The sequence below is a fragment of the Egretta garzetta genome, unplaced genomic scaffold (genome assembly GCF_000687185.1).
Source record: "Egretta garzetta isolate BGI_Z169 unplaced genomic scaffold, ASM68718v1 scaffold524, whole genome shotgun sequence".
In the NCBI taxonomy this organism is placed as follows: Eukaryota; Metazoa; Chordata; class Aves; order Pelecaniformes; family Ardeidae; genus Egretta; species Egretta garzetta.
In genome coordinates, this window is record NW_009259336.1 from 1,192,522 (window position 1) to 1,210,669 (window position 18,148).

At 43.3% G+C, this 18,148-nt stretch overlaps 1 protein-coding gene across 2 annotated transcripts in view; it reads right to left on the bottom strand.

The window, feature by feature from the left end:
- The window catches only part of KLF12 (Kruppel like factor 12), a 174,229-nt gene that overhangs the window by 18,332 nt on the left and 137,749 nt on the right, over positions 1–18,148 (bottom strand). The window lies entirely within an intron of this gene.

An 18,148-nucleotide genomic window follows, 5' to 3' on the forward strand; every position in this document is an offset into this window, starting at 1 on the left:
TTTGCCTGTAATATAATGTGTGTAAACAGGCATGTGGGGAATTTCTGAAATAGAGGAAGAAATGGACAGAGGGCTGTCAGACAGACAGGGCTGTCCATTTCAGGAAGAAATGGACAGAGGACAGAGTAATATCAACATTAACTAGCAAAAAGTAGTCCCCAAGAGAGTAAGACACATCGGCACTTTTAACTATGTGACAGGAATACAGATGTATTTAGCTGTCACAGAAATGGCTTAGGAATTGCATTTAAGCATCTGCATCTCAGGGCAAATAGAAGTCTTGGGTTAGATGATTCACTGAGTATAGTCTCGCGACTCCAGGGTTTTTTTTTAAGATCCCACCAGCTAAAATAAAAAGGAAACATGTAAATAAAATCTTAAAGCTCAATACTGAAGGTACAAAATTCAGTGCTCAAGACCAGAGAATCTCTGTCTTTAAAAATAAATATTTGTGCATCATTTTTGCTGCATGTGATTTACGAGCCGTCTTAAAAGCCTGTTTTGTAACAGGGCGTTCAGACCCTGGATAGTACAGATCGTTTAAATGGGAGGAGGATCAAGCTCATAATGCTGCTGCAATTTCCAGCCCCGAGACAAAATGAACCTTAAGCAGAGTCAGCACCTTGTAAAAAGCTACTTGTCACGTACAAGAAAGTGACTTCACTGCTGGGAAACCCAAAAACCGCTCTGTGCTTTCCCGGGTATTTATACAGGCGACGGTGGCATAAAGCGGTGCCGCAAAGGTGGCACACGATCAATGCTGCTGCTTCTTAACTGGATTGCTCCCTTTTTCTAAAAGGCAAAGCATCCTACCTATTCCACGCCAGGAAAAAATAACTGGACAAGCCACAGAAGGTGCTGTGCACTGCCCACCATCCCCCGCGAGCTTCACAAGCCACCGCTTGCTCAGCACGCCGAGGAGAAAGGTTACCATCAGCTGGGACCAGCAAATGTAACCTCACGCCTTCCCTTTGCAGCAGTGCAGGCTTAAAGGACGAACTAGCCAGCAGAAGGGACTCAGGTGGCAAGTGAGAGCCCACCTCTGAGGTGATCTTCCTCTGCTACTCTAACCCCCGTGGCACGGGGGGACCCCACAGCGCAGACATGCTCGCCGGTGGAAAAGGAGCCAGATCCTACCTGATACTGCCAGCCTTGTTTTAGCCTTACAAAAACTGCATGATTTTTTAAATGGAGATACTGCAGGAAGCCCAAAAAAGAGCACGAAGGTGCTTTTTGAGCTTCCTGAGGTTAGTCCCTCTCACAGTAGCTGTCAGTTGATTTGCTGATGTTCTTTCCCTTGGCCATGCAGTGGTAAAGGGACACCCTTCTCTTTTGCAAGCAATTTCTACAAAACACCCTCACCAACCACGCAGAGACACATGAAAAAAGTCCTCAAAACCATGTTTTGTGCCTTTTAAGGGCCACGGGGTGGGGTGGGGGAGTTCTGCCAGGTGGCTCTGGTCAGAACAGGGCTCCAGAAACCACTCTTTGATGGCACCACGGTGGGCAAAGACTTGTGAGAATGGACATGACAGGGAACTCACAGGTATTTATTGTTTTACTGAGGTTCTTTTCTTTTTGTTTACAATGTGGTTGAAAAGCACACAAACTAAATTAAAAAAACCCCAAAATTAAAAAAAACCCACCACCATATCTTAGCAGCCTTTCTCGACTGTAAGTGTCACAGGCTGCCCAGAGTGAAGACCTGGAAGCACCTCAGCAGCTGGGAGCTGCTGGGGCACCCAGATGAGGAGCTGCCAGTTCTCCTGCTAAGGGCCAAGATCTCAGGCAGACTTTAAGGCTCCAGGTGAAGTTGAGCAAGAGGACTGATACTGCAGGTAACATCCCAGGCAAACTGCAGGATGTATCAAATTACTGCTGATACCTCAAGTTTGAAAGAAAAATGAACCAAGAAGAAAACTGGGTTCTGACCTGTCAGCTTAACATTTATTTATTTGCAGTTTGTGATTTCTAAAAATAGTGTCATTCCTACGTTAGCATAGAAACTATTACCCTAGCAGAAATCCTGGAGCACCGCTGGTTGCCTCTACAAGCAGCTGCAGCACCTGCAGTCAGTACTGCTCACAGGGTGAAGTGAAGGAAATCAATGGGAGCATTTAGGGTGATTTACAGCTGTGCCATTTCCAGCTCGGAGTGAAAACACGCATCGCTACAGCTCACACGTGGCCAAGTGCTTATCTGTCTGATGCAAAAAAGTCTGCAAAGTAAAACAAAGACTGTGGCTTCACCAGCAGATGGCCATCAAGTTCTGCTGAATGCGATCTGTGCTGCATGTGACAGGAATTGTAACAACCCTGGTAATGCAGGATTATTTTTCCTTTCTACTAATGCTGCCCATGACCTCCTCGGTGTTTCGCCTCCATTCTACACACAGCCTGGGAAAGGCCCTTGGCACATGCAGTAACACTTAAAACCACATGTAGCGGGTCTGTTTCATACCCATCCCGTGTTTTCTGAGCGGTATGCAGGGCAGAGCTGCCTGGGGAGCACAGTATGTTTACTAAAGCCTGGAATTTGTGTTCAGCACAGCGACACACCAACAACACGCCATGTGGTGACAAGTTGCTGCACGCTGGCTGCACCCCACAAGCAGCCTGCTCACTGCTCTCACCCCGTGGCAAACACACGGTGTTTCCTTCGGCCACCAAAGTACAAGCTTCCAGGAGCCGCCGGTGTCCCAGCAAGTTGGGCAAGAGCTGGCTGACAGGGCCAACCCAGAGCCGGTGATGTGCAGCCAGCTGCCGCTTTGCTCTTTGCTGTACAAACCCAAACAGTGTCCCAGTGTTGCATTTTCATCCTTGTGACTGCCACCTTTACTCTTCCTCGGCGCCTCCGCTGTGAGCTCAGGCTCTTTGGCTATGTCTCCAACCTGCCTCGCAAAAGACCTCATGGAAAACACATTGACCTAGGGCCAATGGGTATAGACCAGCTTGTGTCCAAAGTCGTCCCCTCCTTACTACAGGTCTCTCCCACAAGGTGGGCATAACACAAGTTGTGGTCCTCTTGTGTTTCTCAGGCTCTGGGCTGTTGAAGGGTGTGATTTGGCTAAGCTGGCACACCAGGACAGTCTTGCTCCAGTTGTTTTCCCTTGTGTCAGCACTAGCATGTGTCTGATTCTGCAGCGAGCCACTTCAAGGACCCAAAAGGACTAAAAGTCAATTCTGCAAAAAAAATCACTGGAGCAGCTTGCTTGCTTTTGCTGGTTTACCTCCCTGAATAGTGGAGTCTGGCAAATAGCTGCACTGACACATGGGAGAGGATGGGAACCTGTGGCCAAGGGTTAGGGGAGCATCATCAGCTCTTTCAGAGGCAACTACTTGTCATTACCACCAATGCCACAACTGCCATGGACATTCAGAATTTGTATGAAGAAATCAAGAACATGGACATTAAGCAATCAACACAAGGAACAACTGGAAAAATCCACCTTCTTCTCCAAAATGAAGCATGTCTTGTGATATTTGTGTATATAACAAAAGATAAACACCCAAACAGATAGGCTGAAAACAAAAATTGGGAGATATTACCATGCTAAATACTTAGGAGATGACAATGTACCTTAGCAGTACAGGATAGAAATGACAGGCAAACATTCGTATCTCACCCTCAGGTCAATTTTGGACATCCAGTTTTTCTTTGTTTTTAAAGGGAAAAAAGATATAAAGACGCAATATTCAAATACACAAATAGTGTACATATTCAGCAATGTGAATCATTACTTTATGAGACATGCAAAGCTTCTGGGCCAGCCTTTCAGTCATAGTCACTAAAAGCGCAGGCAAATGGAAAAAAAAAAGGCAGAAAACCAGAATATAGCATGTCTGGATTCAGATGGTAATGAGCACTTGAAGAAAATCCTTGGATGTCTTGCATTTGCTCAGCATTCAAAGGGAACCTGAGCTGCAGAAACGTCATGGGCTTCGGCCACTTAACATTTATAAAAACTTAAGAGCTCTTAAGTGAATAAATATGGGCATCAGAGCTGAGCTTTCTGTGTTGTTTTTTAAAATCTTGGCCTTTGGACCCAGCGGTGGGACGGCACCCCAGCCCGAGCATGTCAATCGATCTCAGGCAAACCTGGGTGAGGCGGGTCAGCAGCTCCCCATCGAGGACAGTCGGAAGCAGAGGCGACTGTGCTCCCAACACCTTTGCTTGGCTCCTCTGGCACATTTCTGAATCAAGTGAGCACGTACACAGCAGCACACCACTCATTCAGGGAGCTAATCTCGCTAAAGATAAGGTATCCCCCTTCTGTGAAGACCCTCAAGTTTCAGATGCTAAAAGGCATGATATGGGTATTCCGCGTGTTTTTGAAAAGGGAAATTGAACCCCATTTGCCAGTTTCCAGCTCTCAATTACTTTCCTTTGTAGTAGCTTTTCACACAACGTAATTTCATTTTCTGATAGCTCGTCTAATGTTACCTTCCCACTCAGGATATTGGTGAAAGTATCCTTATAAACACTACATATTAAACTGCGAAGAAACATGATATGGATTATTTTTCATTACAGTTTATAACACTTCACCTAGTAGTCAGACGCCAAAATCATAGTATATAGAAACATAGTAGTTTTTCTGCTTTAATATGCTTAAGTATCAGTGTAATCTCCTGATAAAGCCTTCCCCTCAAATATTTACTTACTGCTTTTTTTAATACAAAGTTTCTACTGTCTCCTGATCACAGACAAGCAGATGCACATGCATATATACATATGTATTTTTTCTCCTCTTTGATTCTTAGATTCTAATTAATGTTTCATGAAAGGCAAACATCTGCTTTAGGAATGTTAGACATTAAAACATATCAAGCAGTACTTAAGGCAGTCATAAACAGAAAATATGTACTACTCTTATTAGCGGTAGTTACTTCAATCAGTGTACTTTAAGGTGATGTTATACTGGAAATTATACTTTTTGTCAAGAAAGAAAGGAGGAATTTGGCAGCATACACAAACAGGACACACATTAAATGGGAAAATCACATGGATAAACAAAACACAGATAAGAGATTATTTGAATACATTTGGTTCAGGAAGTGCCCGAGCTGGAGATGGTGGGAAGTCGCACTGGGAGCAGTCGGGAGCAGGAGCACAGTCAGTTTGCCCTGTTACGCTCTGTCCTAGCTGCCCGCTTCTGGCTGCTACCGGAGGCAGAGCCCCGGGCAAGAGGATCTTCTGCTCCGGCTCCATATGGCCATTCCCGTGCTCTTACATCCCTGTCCTGGGCGGTCAGCAAACAAAATACCCTGAACATCTCTGACCACGACTTTACATGCAGCATTTATTCCCACTGAGACCAGCTAAAGCTGCTTGAACTGGTGAGCTGCCTTGCAACACCTGAGTGCCTTACAACGTTTGTGGCTGCGGTGGAAGGGAAAGCACGACTATACACGAAACAAACTTCTGGCAAAGGGAAAGACCTTTGGGGCCTACTAGGAAAAGCACTAATGGTGTCAACCATGGCATGCCTTACCAAAATTATCCATCACCTCCATTATCAGCTGCGTTAAGCCGAGAATGAGACAGTTGCCTGATCCCCCTGAGCTGTGTTCATGCTGTGGGATCCAGGCGCACTTTACAGCTCCTAGGGCAGTGCTGTCCTGGGATGTATCCCAGCTCCACACTGGGCTGAGACCTGAGCACATACCACATTCTCCTCTTTCACGCTGTTCCTCTGTGCTGGGTCTCTAAGGAAAGGAAACTGGGCCACAAAATATCTACGACATGCTCCAGCATGTCCCCCAGATCTGATGACTGGAGGACTGGGACTGCAAAGCACACTTCCAATAGAGAGAACCTATAAATCAAGCCTATGATGAATTCTGAAATGCCACTGAAAAAAACTAACAAAAAACCACCAAAACTTACCATCTATTTTACCCTTATCATTAACTAAGAAAATTTTACCCTAGAGAGTTATTGCATAAAAGAGCAAAGGAATCACACGGTAACTATCCTGCACACAAGCATTGCCTACATAATTAAAATGTTTATTCCTTGTTTTGGGAAAGTTCATGACCGCATTACAACTTGCACCATCTGCAGATACTTCTGTAAGAACCAGAACCTGGGCCAGCCTCTAAGCAGAGGCAAACTTATTCCTGCACAACTACATCCAGCTGTAGCCAAGCATGGGCAACAGCAGCTCCTGGACCAGTGACACCCCTACCGAATTACTGGGCTGCTGCTTAACAAAGACGAATTTCACATCTCTCCTAACATGGCAGGGCATTCAGAGCTTGTTTCCACCTGTAAAAGTTTTGGAAACATTTGACATTAAGGCTACGAGGTTTTACATATAGACAAAATACTTTCAATAATTTCAAACATAATTATGCTTCATTGCTCTCTTTCTCTTGGTTTGCATGGATGGACTCATGTTAGGTGAGACACTTGGCCTTAGGTTTTGCCATAGATTTTGAGGTGACAAACAGGCAGTTGTTTAAATCTGTTTAAGAGAGATTTTTTTCTAACATGTGCAACATAGAGAAGATGCACGGCTGCATTATCGGTATTTCCAGCTCCTCAGGATGGCTGAACATGGTGCAAAGGCTGCTCTGGATGCCGAAGGTTAACATCTCCTTTGGTAACATGCTGTATTACTGTGGAATGAAGAGTAATAGAGAAGCTCAGCTGGGGAGGGAGCTGGGGGGGGTCCACCTGGTCCAACCTGCTGCTCAACGGGGTTAACTTCAGAGTTACATCAGCTTGCTTATGGCCTTGTCCTGTTGAAGGCTGAAAATGTTTGAAGATAGAAAAAATGCATCTCTCTGGGCAACATGTTCCACTGCTCAGCCATGCTCATGTTCTAAAGGCAGTTTCTAATGAACACTTGTTTTTTCTAAACAGTTCCTACATGAATATTTATGTTTACACATACCTACACATTACAATGCAAGATAACAGTGACATGAGCTAACGCAAGCTTGATTTTTTTTTTTTTTTAATTAGCTTACTTTGCTTGAGGCCAGTGTTCTTCTGAGCTAAAGTGGAAATCCATGAAAATAAGGAAACCTCAAGCAGTGGGGAAAATGTATCTTCATGACAAACTTGCAGGTGCAATAAAACGCATGAGCAAAGGTCTGTTCTTTGGTTCTGACAACCAAGCACTGCACGTCTTCCTGAAAGTAGGACTAGTTCCTGAAATCCTGTATGCCAGACGTGTTTGATGCATGCTAGTTCAGGCCTGGGAGCTGAACTTGGTCTAGCAGAGAAAGAGCATCTTATTTCGTCCCCTTCTTTCAGAGTTGGCAGAACAGCAGTGATCATTCACAGGATCTCTTAACGCACCAGCCGTCCCAACACTCCTTCCAGACGGAGGCTGCATCAATGCCAAGTCTGTTCTTTCTTTTTTGTCCCCTTCAAAACAGAGCAGAAATCGGGTAACCGAGCACCTCCAACTCAGCTCTGAGAGCACAGGGCTCTGCTTTTTACCTTTCCTGTTCCTTTCCGATTCATACATTTCCTTCATGTTTTTCTGGCAACACGTATGCAAACAAGCTACAGCAATACTGGTATTCTCAGCAGAGGAAATTAAAAAAAGTGAAATAAAGACTACCCTGTTGGAGACACGGGCTGAGCTGAAATTTCCAGCATGGAAATTAGATGAGTCTGTACATATTCACGTCTTTCACCTTTATTCTGGTTACTTGTAGAAATGGTGTAGACGCTCCACTTTCTAGTGCAGGAGTCCCTCCATGTTGTACCTTGCTCTCCAGATTTCGTTTTCTTCCTGTATCTCCAATTCTGATTTCTCACACCTGTGCAGCACAGTAGTCAGTTCCAATGTCTGTACAGTGATGACTCTCGCCCGGGCATCCACCTCCTCTTGTTGGCCAGACTAACAAATGTGGAACTGATCACTGCAGCGGTGATTAAAAATTCTCTCTTCTGTATCCTTAGCTGACAAAATTGTCATGTAACATCTTGCTAGGTCAGTGACATTAAATGAGAACATTGCGTCCACTGGGACTGAAGCTCACGTGAATGACCTTTCCTTCCTTCCTGTTCAGAAGGCTTATTATCAATATGTTAAATATTTGATTACCCTGGATGCCTATGTATAATGCAATTATGGGTGGTCATCTGTCATACTCTGTGTCATCAAGCAGATTTTGGTAAATACTAAATAGTTGACTGCATTGAAGTGTACACTTCGGTGCTTATACATGCAAAGATAACTTGCCACCCCCAACAGAACGTCATCTCAAAAAACCAATTCTGCATGCCCCACAGCCATCTACAAGCTCCTGTCGCCGAGAATACATACTGCAAAAATTCATCTATGCAGAGGTAAAATAAGTATCATACCTATGTCATCTGGCTAGGAGAAAAGGGAATACATTTAATTCATTTGGGGACAAAAATGTTACTGAGCACAAGATCATACTTCAGGGATCTGTGTTTCTTTTTCTAAAACTACTTTCTAATCAATAAAGTTTGAGATTTATGGGGTTTTTTTCCTTTCAGAGGACCCTCTCCTATTGAAAGGAATTTTTTTTTATAAAAGAACATGAGAAAATATTCTATAAATCAAAATTGTTACTACACCCCAGAGGCCATACAGCTTGTCTTACCATGCATTTTTGCTAACAACAATGAGGAATCCTGATGTATTTATGTTATACAAGAAGCTAGCTTCTCTATTCAATATGCTAACTTGTACCTGGCTTTACAGCCATGCATGTCGATGAAGTATCTCTTCATTTAGATCACAAGATCCTTGCTACACCTTTTTTGCTGGTTTTTGTTTGCAAAGCAAAATAAGTACAGTGAAGTCCAAATCCATGAACGGAGTACTAATACACCACTGCAATACGAAGAAACCCTCTTACCTCTCCTTGCATCTGTGGTTTTCCACACCTATTTATAATACAGTCTCACCCGAAAATGAAGCAATGTTCTGGGCTTCACCGGGTCCAGCTCTGCAGTCTCCTTTCCTGGGGACTGCCATTTCTTTTCTCTTCCTGCCCTTTATTTGCCTTCCCTATTCCCTCAGACTTGCTGCCCTCTTCCCAGCTGGAAACTGCCTCTCTAGAGAATCACAGGGCCAGGTTTTGTCACTGAGTAAGATATTTTCATAGGTAGAAATTTATACTGTTGCAGTTTCACCATGTTTGCTAGTATCTGAAAGATTTCTAGTGGCTTCATCTGCAGACTGGGATAGAAGGTGTCCCTGAAAGTTGTAGAAATCACTCAGCCATATAATTTCTCAGAAAGAGAACGCATGACTACTATCTACAAGCTGGAAGAGTTACCGTATCTTTTTACTGGCCTTGCACAGATCGGTTGGACCATGTGGGCAACCATTCCTTTTCTTCTCTCCATCACTGAAATCTATCTGGTTTCCACCCAGTGAATACTCAGTCTGCACTCTGAGTAACTGCGAGTAGCTAGAGTCTTTCCACTTGTAATTAAATAGGCAACAAAGCGCTTACCTACTTCTCACACATACCAAAAAGGCAAATTTCAACAACTCCTTGTTTATCATTATCCGAGTTCAGCAGTCAGAAGGATATCCAGCTTGGATTCGGGCCTCAGAAAGGTCCGGCAAAGCTGCTATTGTCTTCAGTGGAGTCAGACATACGCTCTCCCAACAGAAGGAGGAAACCAGAGTATTGTGGTTTTCATGAATTGGTCTCCTTAACACTTCCTCACCAAGGCAGCACTGCATTTACAATCTCAAGTGCTCATGGGCAGGGTAAGATTTGATTATGAACAAAATTTCTTTGGTAGGCAGAATGCATATAGCCATAAGGTACATTTTGTACTAAGAAATCTGAGGAAATACATCATTAACAGATCTGTTTGTCACATCAGAAATTGTTCCATTTGCACAAAGAGTACTGAGTCTCTATTCTTCACAATAAATACTCCATAACACTTTTGTAAGAGCATCGATTAGGCTGGTGGCCTAGCAGCTCCACTCCTCTGGGCTTCACTGGGTCAAGGTGGCTGTGTGGGCTTGCTCTTATGCTCCTCCACTTAAACAACTAGGTGGCCCTCAGTGTGGCTACCTCCCAGTCAGGTAAAACTACAGACACCTTTAGGATGGCAATTTTCTTCTTTAGAAAGGCAAGCACAAGATCCTAAGGACTATTTGCTGCCAAAATAAAGCATCAAGATTTCACCCTGTGCATGCTCCAGCCCTGCTAAGGCAAAATCAGACTGAATCATAGAATCAGTTAGGTTGGAAAAGACCTTTAAGATCATCAGGCCCGGCCATTAATCTAGCCCTAACATCCTACCACTACACCATGTCCCTAAGCACCTCGTCTACCTGTCTTTTAAATGCCTTCAGGGATGGGGACTCTACCACTTCCCTGGGAAGCCCGTTCCAATGCTTGACAACGCTTTTGGTGAAAAAATTTTTCCTAATGTCCAACCTAAACCTGCCCTGGTGCAACTTGAGGCCATTTCCCCTTGCTCTATCACCCGTTACCTGGGAGAAGAGACCAACACGCACCTCACTACCCCTTAATGCATGGGTGTAGCCGACTCACCCTAGGCAACATCCTGGATGGACCTTCACTTGGCCGGTTATATTATCACTTTGTTTGTGACTTTATAGGGAAAGTTGTCATGCAAGGATTTGAATTGGATAAGATCTAAATGAAGTTGCCTCTTCAGGTTTTTTGAAATGTAACACAATGCATTCTCCTGATAAGAAATGTTTTCCCACTGGCTAAAGGGCATATGGCTCCCTTTGGGACATCAAGCATTCAATTATTTGAGGGAAATTATTCTGCTATTTCCAACAGACATTGAATGTTTTGTGCAGAAAAGGATAAAAATAAAAAAGTTGAACAAGCTTGGCAACTGTCAGATTTTTGACCCAGCCCTTCCCTAAAGGCCAGCAACAGGCAAAACTGCATGTTTGCAGGCTTTATGAAATAAATTTTATTTAGCTTCATTCCACAAGTATTATTTAGAAACAATGCTGCCCAATGAAAGAAAGAGAGAGAATTCATAGCCATATAGTATTGTAGTTAAACAAACACTTTTTCACAGAGGGTTAAATGGCCACCATTTTTAGATCAGGACACTTTTTCCTTTGATTTGAAAGCGTCTTAGGGAGGAGGGAAGGAACTCAGTTTCCATCCACCCAGAAACATCACCCAGTCACCTGCAGGATTTCTTGCAGATGCCTTAGAAATGTGTATCGGGCCTTCTTCATCCACATGATACTCCTTGTCCTATTTAGTGCTAAAGAATATTTCTATGGCCTTGTTACTACTGGGTGTATTTATTTTTTACACTACTGTCACTGTAATTTATTTTCACACTTGGATGTGCACTCACATTACAAAAGGAAATCTCACAAACAAGTGAAGCGAATCTGCCTAGCTGCTCTCTCTGAAGTGGGGGCATCCCTCCTGACTGTCTCCTACAACGCTGAGAATCAAGGGATGGCAATAATGGGACATTCCATTCACCTTGCTAATTTATGCATGTTGCTCATTAGCGCTCTGCCAAGAGTAGTTTTTAAGTCCCGAAGGCAGGTCAAATTCAGACAGTGCTTTGAATTTCAAGCATCTTAAATGTGCGGTCAGGAGCACCGGTCTAGGACCCTGTAGTCCCTCACTTTGCCACAGGTTTCCTGCATATATTAGCCCAAAGCCAGTTGTGCTGACCCAGGATCCAGTTCAGTCATCTCTCAGGAATTTCTATTGCTTCCCTGAAAGCACCAGTCTCCCAAATCCTCGCCATCAGGATGTTTGGCTTAATAACTTAAATCCACATCAGGACTTCTTTAGTTGTACTTTTAAAATTTCCTTTCTTTTGGGGGTTGGGGGGGGAGAATGAAAAATCCCCCCCCCCTACTTCTGCATATTTTTCTCTCCCTAATCTATTAAAATCTCTGCTTGTTTACTATCTGAGATCTTACAAACAGTATCAGTCACCAAATAAAGCACCAACTAGTACTGCCAATATAGTAATTAAGAACAACCGGCATGCTTACATTCAAGCGTCTATTGGAGAAATCAGAGTCTGTTAAAATCTAGCAAAACTCAATCCTGCACATATGTTGTTTTGTTTTGTTTTGTTAAATGGGATGGAACATATCAGAACTTTAAAGATCAAAAAAACCCCATAATTTCCTAAAACATTTGGAGCCTTCGCATGCAGTAAAAAGGGATAATTATCAAAGCATTTTGCTGTCACAATTGTTCATTTGGAAGAGGCACAGAAAAAAAAAAACCAACCAAATCCAAATCCCAAACTCTCAGCAGGACAGAATGATATCGCTGTAACTACAGTAAATAAGAAAAAGTGTTAGGCAGGTGGAGGGAGACATCAGAGAGGCATTCGGCGCAAGGTCATACGAATCAACTGTGACCATCGCCAGCGACTGCCTGAATAAGACAAGCTAGACATCTCACCCTGGAAATGGGGTCCTGCACCCCACAGAGCCACCCACTGCTTCGGGCAGGCGTCCCTGCCGACACTGCCTGGGAGGTGCGGGAGGTTGCTCAAGGCACCTCGCGACACCCACCCAGAGGTGAGGAAACACATTTCGGGGGGGAAGAGAGAGCAGGGCTCTTCCCTCCCACTGCAGTTCTCATTTCTTTGTCCCTCTTACATACTTTTATCCCACACGGGAGACTGTCATTGGAGACTGAAATCGAGTTTGACACAAGATCACAACCTGGATGCACAAAACCCAACTTGATGTGCCCAAATCCATTTTTTTTCACAAATACTGCTGTAGGGAAGCCATTTGCTTCAATTGCATTCCTGAATCCTCTTTGGAAACTCCCATTTCCAAGTCTACCTCTTCCCCTTCTGCCTGGATAAGCGGAGGAGAATTCTGAGTTTTGTATTAGCTATAACAGCAGCTACAAAATCCACTTCTCATTTAAGTCTCACATTTGGCCACTCAAATGCAACCCAGCTTGTTACACAAATGGAAGTAGGTAAGTCTTGAATACTGATATAATGGATTTTTTAATAGTAAAAATATTACTTAAATCTGATGTAGAAGCATCTTGTGGTGCGACAAAGTCCCCCTCCTGCCACGCAGGAGGTAGGCAGAGGATATGGACAGGGATACCCACCGCACCGCTCTCCCCACAGCAGGCACAGAATAAAGCTGTAGTGCTTCTGCCAACACATTTGTCCGAGGTAGCTCTAAAAGGCTGCGTTCACTAGCCAGTTATTTTTTGCTCTTGTTATGGTCTTTCCTACAAGAATGAGATGTCGGAATTTCAATGTGTTTTGTGTTCAGTAAATTACAGTTGTTTGCAAAACATCTTTAACCTTTTCAGTGGCTGGTGGCCTGGTAGGCAGGCCTCTTGCATCTTTTCATACTAAAAGTATGACAAACCTCTTCTGGAAAAGGCAAGGCAGCAGGCAGGGAGATGGTATGTAAAATTACAGAGTATCAGCCAAACTGGTAGAGCATATTGCACTGCATCACACCAGGATGGTAAATCCTACTATTTCATTTCTGTGACAAAAAATTGAGCAAAGACAAAAAATGGCCCCATATTCATCTGTTTTTGTGACAGCCTGCTTTCATTTCAGTTTCTGGAGTTCAAAGAGCAGAGGCATGGTTTACACAGATGTGCCATGGCTGAGCTTTCTCTTCTGAAGGGCTGAAGCCGAACTCTACCCATCTGAAAGTGCTGGATTTAAAAGCCATTTTGAAGGACAACACTATTTTGAAGTCTCACATTATTTCAGAGCCCATTTTACTCAACAATACCATTTGAAAGTATACTTAAATTAAATGTACAGCTTCTCATTACAGCAATGTGCCACATTCAAACAGAAGCAAAGATCGGGTAAGGAGGATAACATGGCTTGAGGCTCCGGAGTAATGCAACTGATTTCCAGGGTATCCTTAGTCCTGTCCCTTATTCTTTTTGTGGTATAGTTCCCTATTTGAAAAGTATGGGGATACCACCCTTCCTCCTTCTCTCCCTCTTCCTCCCACCACCTTAGGCGTATCATCTTTTCGGGAAGTGGCTGAATCATACGCCTGTATGAACACAGAGGCAAGGGGGCTCCAACTCCACCCATGCTTTTCAGGCAGAAGAGTAAATTTTAGTACTACACAGGACTAACAAATTCTGAAAGTATATAGTATAAAAGATCTAAATGTAATCTCTCCTCATTTCTCACTCTGCTAGCAGAAGGTAAATGCCACTTACTGTTTGCAACGATGTCCAGAGAGAGTGTTTCATCCTTATTCCAGGTGCATATTTTAGGCAAACATGGTTAGGAAGAAATCCTTACTAATGCTATATAGTGATCACGCCTATGGTCCTACTGCATACTTCCATATCACACACTCATCACCAGACACAATGTGAGCCGAATACTGGTATGAGATTTACAAAAGATCTCTTAAGAAAATGTTAGGTTTTCTTCTTCTGAATGATTAAAAAATCCTTGAGTAAAACAGGTTTGTGATCAGACTGCTTCTGACCTGCTGGCAAACCTGCCAGAAACTACAGGCTCCCAGCTCTGGGACAAGAGAGTGGTTATTGGCCAAAGGCTCGCAGGAACGTGAAGCTGCTACTTCATGTTCTGGCAAATGTCCCTGCAAAAGGTGGTGCTGTGATTTATGTGCCACTCAGTGTTGTTTTCAAGACATTCACTGAACTGAAGAAGCACCATTAGAATACGTCAAGCAGACGTCAAAACCCATCTAAATCAACAGAGGCTGAAAATACATCATGTGCTTGACATACAATAATTGACATGTCATATTATATTTGACATTTCAAGGACAGTAGTGCCTATTTAAATGGAAACACGGTAACATAAATAATTTTTTACTTGAGCTAACCAAAATCTAACAGGGCATCTTGGTGAAGAGCTGTTCAGTAAATATGTGGGGGAAGAAAAGAATTCTTTTCAAAGAACAAAATCTCCAATGGCTCAAATTATGAAATGCAGAAGAGCCAATGTACAAGAAGATAACTCTACTAACCCGTCACTATCTTGGGGGGAAATTCTGGTCACACTGGCTAGCAACCTCCTACTGATTTCCATGGAGCCATTCATTTCACCCATCCCTCCCCACTCCCTCTGCAGCTCTGCCTGGGTTTAGGCCTACAACTAACACTGCCCAGGCGATCAGCATGACAACTGATACAGAAATATGGATTAACAGGATGGGAGTACAGGGAGGCATGCACACAGCAACGTAGCAGAATTCTGAATTACATATGCTTCACCTGACACCTCATCCTCTCTCCTGGAGGCAACTGCATGGGACATCACCAGTAATAACACAGGTCCTACAGGACGTGTTGACAGGAGAAAGGGGGAGGTAGTATAAACCACCCGAAGAAACAAGGCAAACTACTCCTTACAGCAGGACTGGGAGATTCCCCCAAATCTAACACCCAATAAATTGAGAGCCCACTGTCATACTTTCTTCTGGTTTCCACCTATAAAGGATCCTTGGGATTTTTTGCTTCATTTAAGTATTCTAAAGGGTTTTTTTTCTGCCATATGTTGTGATGCAAAGGAAAAGTGCCAGCAGAAACTTTTAAAACTGAGGGTTAAATAGATTAAATTAATCTGCTGCTGCTGCTTTTACCTAATACTTTCATGGACAGTCTTAATTGATTCTTTCTTATTCCATCTTCTCTAAGTTTCCAAGAAATGATGCTACACTCTCCTGAACTGCTGTTTAGCCAAGCCATACATACGTAACTCTTTTACTCTGTCCTCTTAGCAGCAATCTAAGCAGTTCTTAGGTCTTGTTCAGATTTCTAAATGTCCTGAATGAAGCACAGTTCCCTGAGATAATGCTATGTTCTCAGTGAAGAAGCACGACAACAGCATTTGCAAGATGAGACCCATATGCCAGTATAAAGCATGAAGCAAGCATGCAGAAATCTAAAAACCAGGTAAATACCCCTTGTGCAGAATATTCTTCCCCTTCACATTTTCTTCCATGTAAAACTCTATTTCAAAGAATGCAATGACTTTATTAATGACTAAATGCCCAATCAGACAGAGAATACAAGCAAACTAATCTACCTTTTTTTTTAAACCTAGATCCTGCTCTTAAATTCTGAGATGCTTATACCTAAATAAGAATGTAAACAGAAATATTGTGTTAGTTTAAAACTCTGTTAAACCAGAAGATGGAAAAGGAGACTGAAGGAGGTAATCACGTTAGACCAGTAAGCAGAGAATTTTAATACCCCCCAAAACCCTCAAAAAGTTTTTGGTGAATCTTCTTAATTGCAGTAACTACAAAGAAAAATAGTATGAGTAATCTGCCATAAGTCTCATTTTCCTTTCAGAGCTGTGGAGAATTGAGCAAGGTAGAGAGAAAGATACGGTGGCAGAATTTCATTTTAGACCTCAGAATTAAACACAGAGATCAAGTAGTTCAAAGGAGATGAAGGAAAAAAGGGTTCACACACTTTGTGAATTTAACTTCTTAATAGTTGCATCTAGGCTGCAATAACAAGACAAGAGCATACTGGGGGAAAATGGAAAAAGACAAAAGTACTAACGAATGTGAAGTTATTTTCAAGACTTGGAATAGGATAATTCAAAGAACTGAGAACAAAAAGGAAGAGTAAAACTATAAAGCGCTTTTTGACAGCCTTCTTTTTAAAACGTGGCTGAGCAGATTTATCAAAGTGTGTGAAATGTTTGATCCTAAGCTGAACTTCCACGAAAACAGAATCATATTCCTTTCTGTTCGGAGGTCAGAGAAATGCTGCCAGAGCCAAAGAAAAGGACAAAGAACACTTTCTGATTTTAAATTAGGGAGTGCTGCATGTATAGACACAGATATCTCTCTATCTGTAGCTAAAAGGCAGTTCCCAAACACAAAGTGTGTTTACACATTTAATTGACTAAAACAGACCAAAATCTGAATAGCTGAAAATGACACAAGTGAAAAGGAGGCTAATTGAAACATAGTCTTTTATACAGAGAATGGAAATATGTAAACTTACTCAAAATGGTTTTGGTAATTAACAGTTATATCAAGGCTCTGGAAGTAGGATGCACCAGTGATGAAAAGATATAAGGATGCTGTAATGGCAATAGGTATCTATGCTGAAATCACACCCACCACCAAATATTAGGGCACAACGTTTTGAGCTGGTGTATGCCATGCTGAGCCCAGCCCCGCTCTGCTCCACCTGATGTTTGTCCTCTTTCCCCTGCCCTCATCTGCAACTCACTGAGGTGAATGAGGCCATTCCAACACCCATATATTAGCCATATATTAGGGATGGGACATTCACATAGATTTAAGCTGGGAGAGTCTGTTACCCTTTCTGCATCAAACGCCATACCTCTACTCCTTCAAGCATGCAGCTGGATTTCTAATGCCTCCAGGAACTGGATGGGACATGCTGCTCTATGCAGCGGCTGTGCTGTGAGGCAGCCTGCTTCACAGTCTTAATGAAAATGGGAGCTTCTGCTGGCACCAGGGCAGATCAGAGGTACCTGGTCTCATCAACAGCGTTTGCTCGTTCCTGCAAACTCAGACTTTGGTGGGGCGCTGCCTTGCTGGGAGAGAGGAAACTGGCCTTGAGCAAGAGAGGTTCTCCTCCCAGAAGGACCCATCGCTGGGTCTTCCCTCAGGACTGTGAAACTGGACAAAGCAGGAGCAGAGGGAGCAGCAAAGGAGGACCAGACAAGTGAGGGCACCAAATGTGACACAGAACAAAAGGTGTCTGCCACTGTCCCAGTTCAAGGTGCTACAAGCCTTCAAGTAGTCCAGACTAAGGTCACTGATTCTGATTTCTAGTTGTAATCAGAAGGGGAAAAAAAGCTTTAAAACAAGGAAACAAACAAGCAGTTCTTGTTCGTGATTTGTAAGTCAAAGTCACAGTCAACTCTGCACTGGATCTTCTTCACCCGCCTGCCCTGCTCCCAGTCCTCCCCAAGTATGCTACCCCCTGCTCTGAGTGCTAACTTCCCAGTATGGTGGTACGCACAGGACTGAGAGGCCGGAGATGGAGAAACATCTGAGGGAGAGGAGACAAGGGAGATGAGAAGCCCTGCCATACAGCCCCTCTGTATATGCCCTTCTACACACAGGTTGCTTTTCCGTCCGTACTCCCAGGATACTCTGTAATCCCTTGCAAAGAAGAATGCAATCAACTTGGAAAATACTGGGCAGACTTTTTAAATC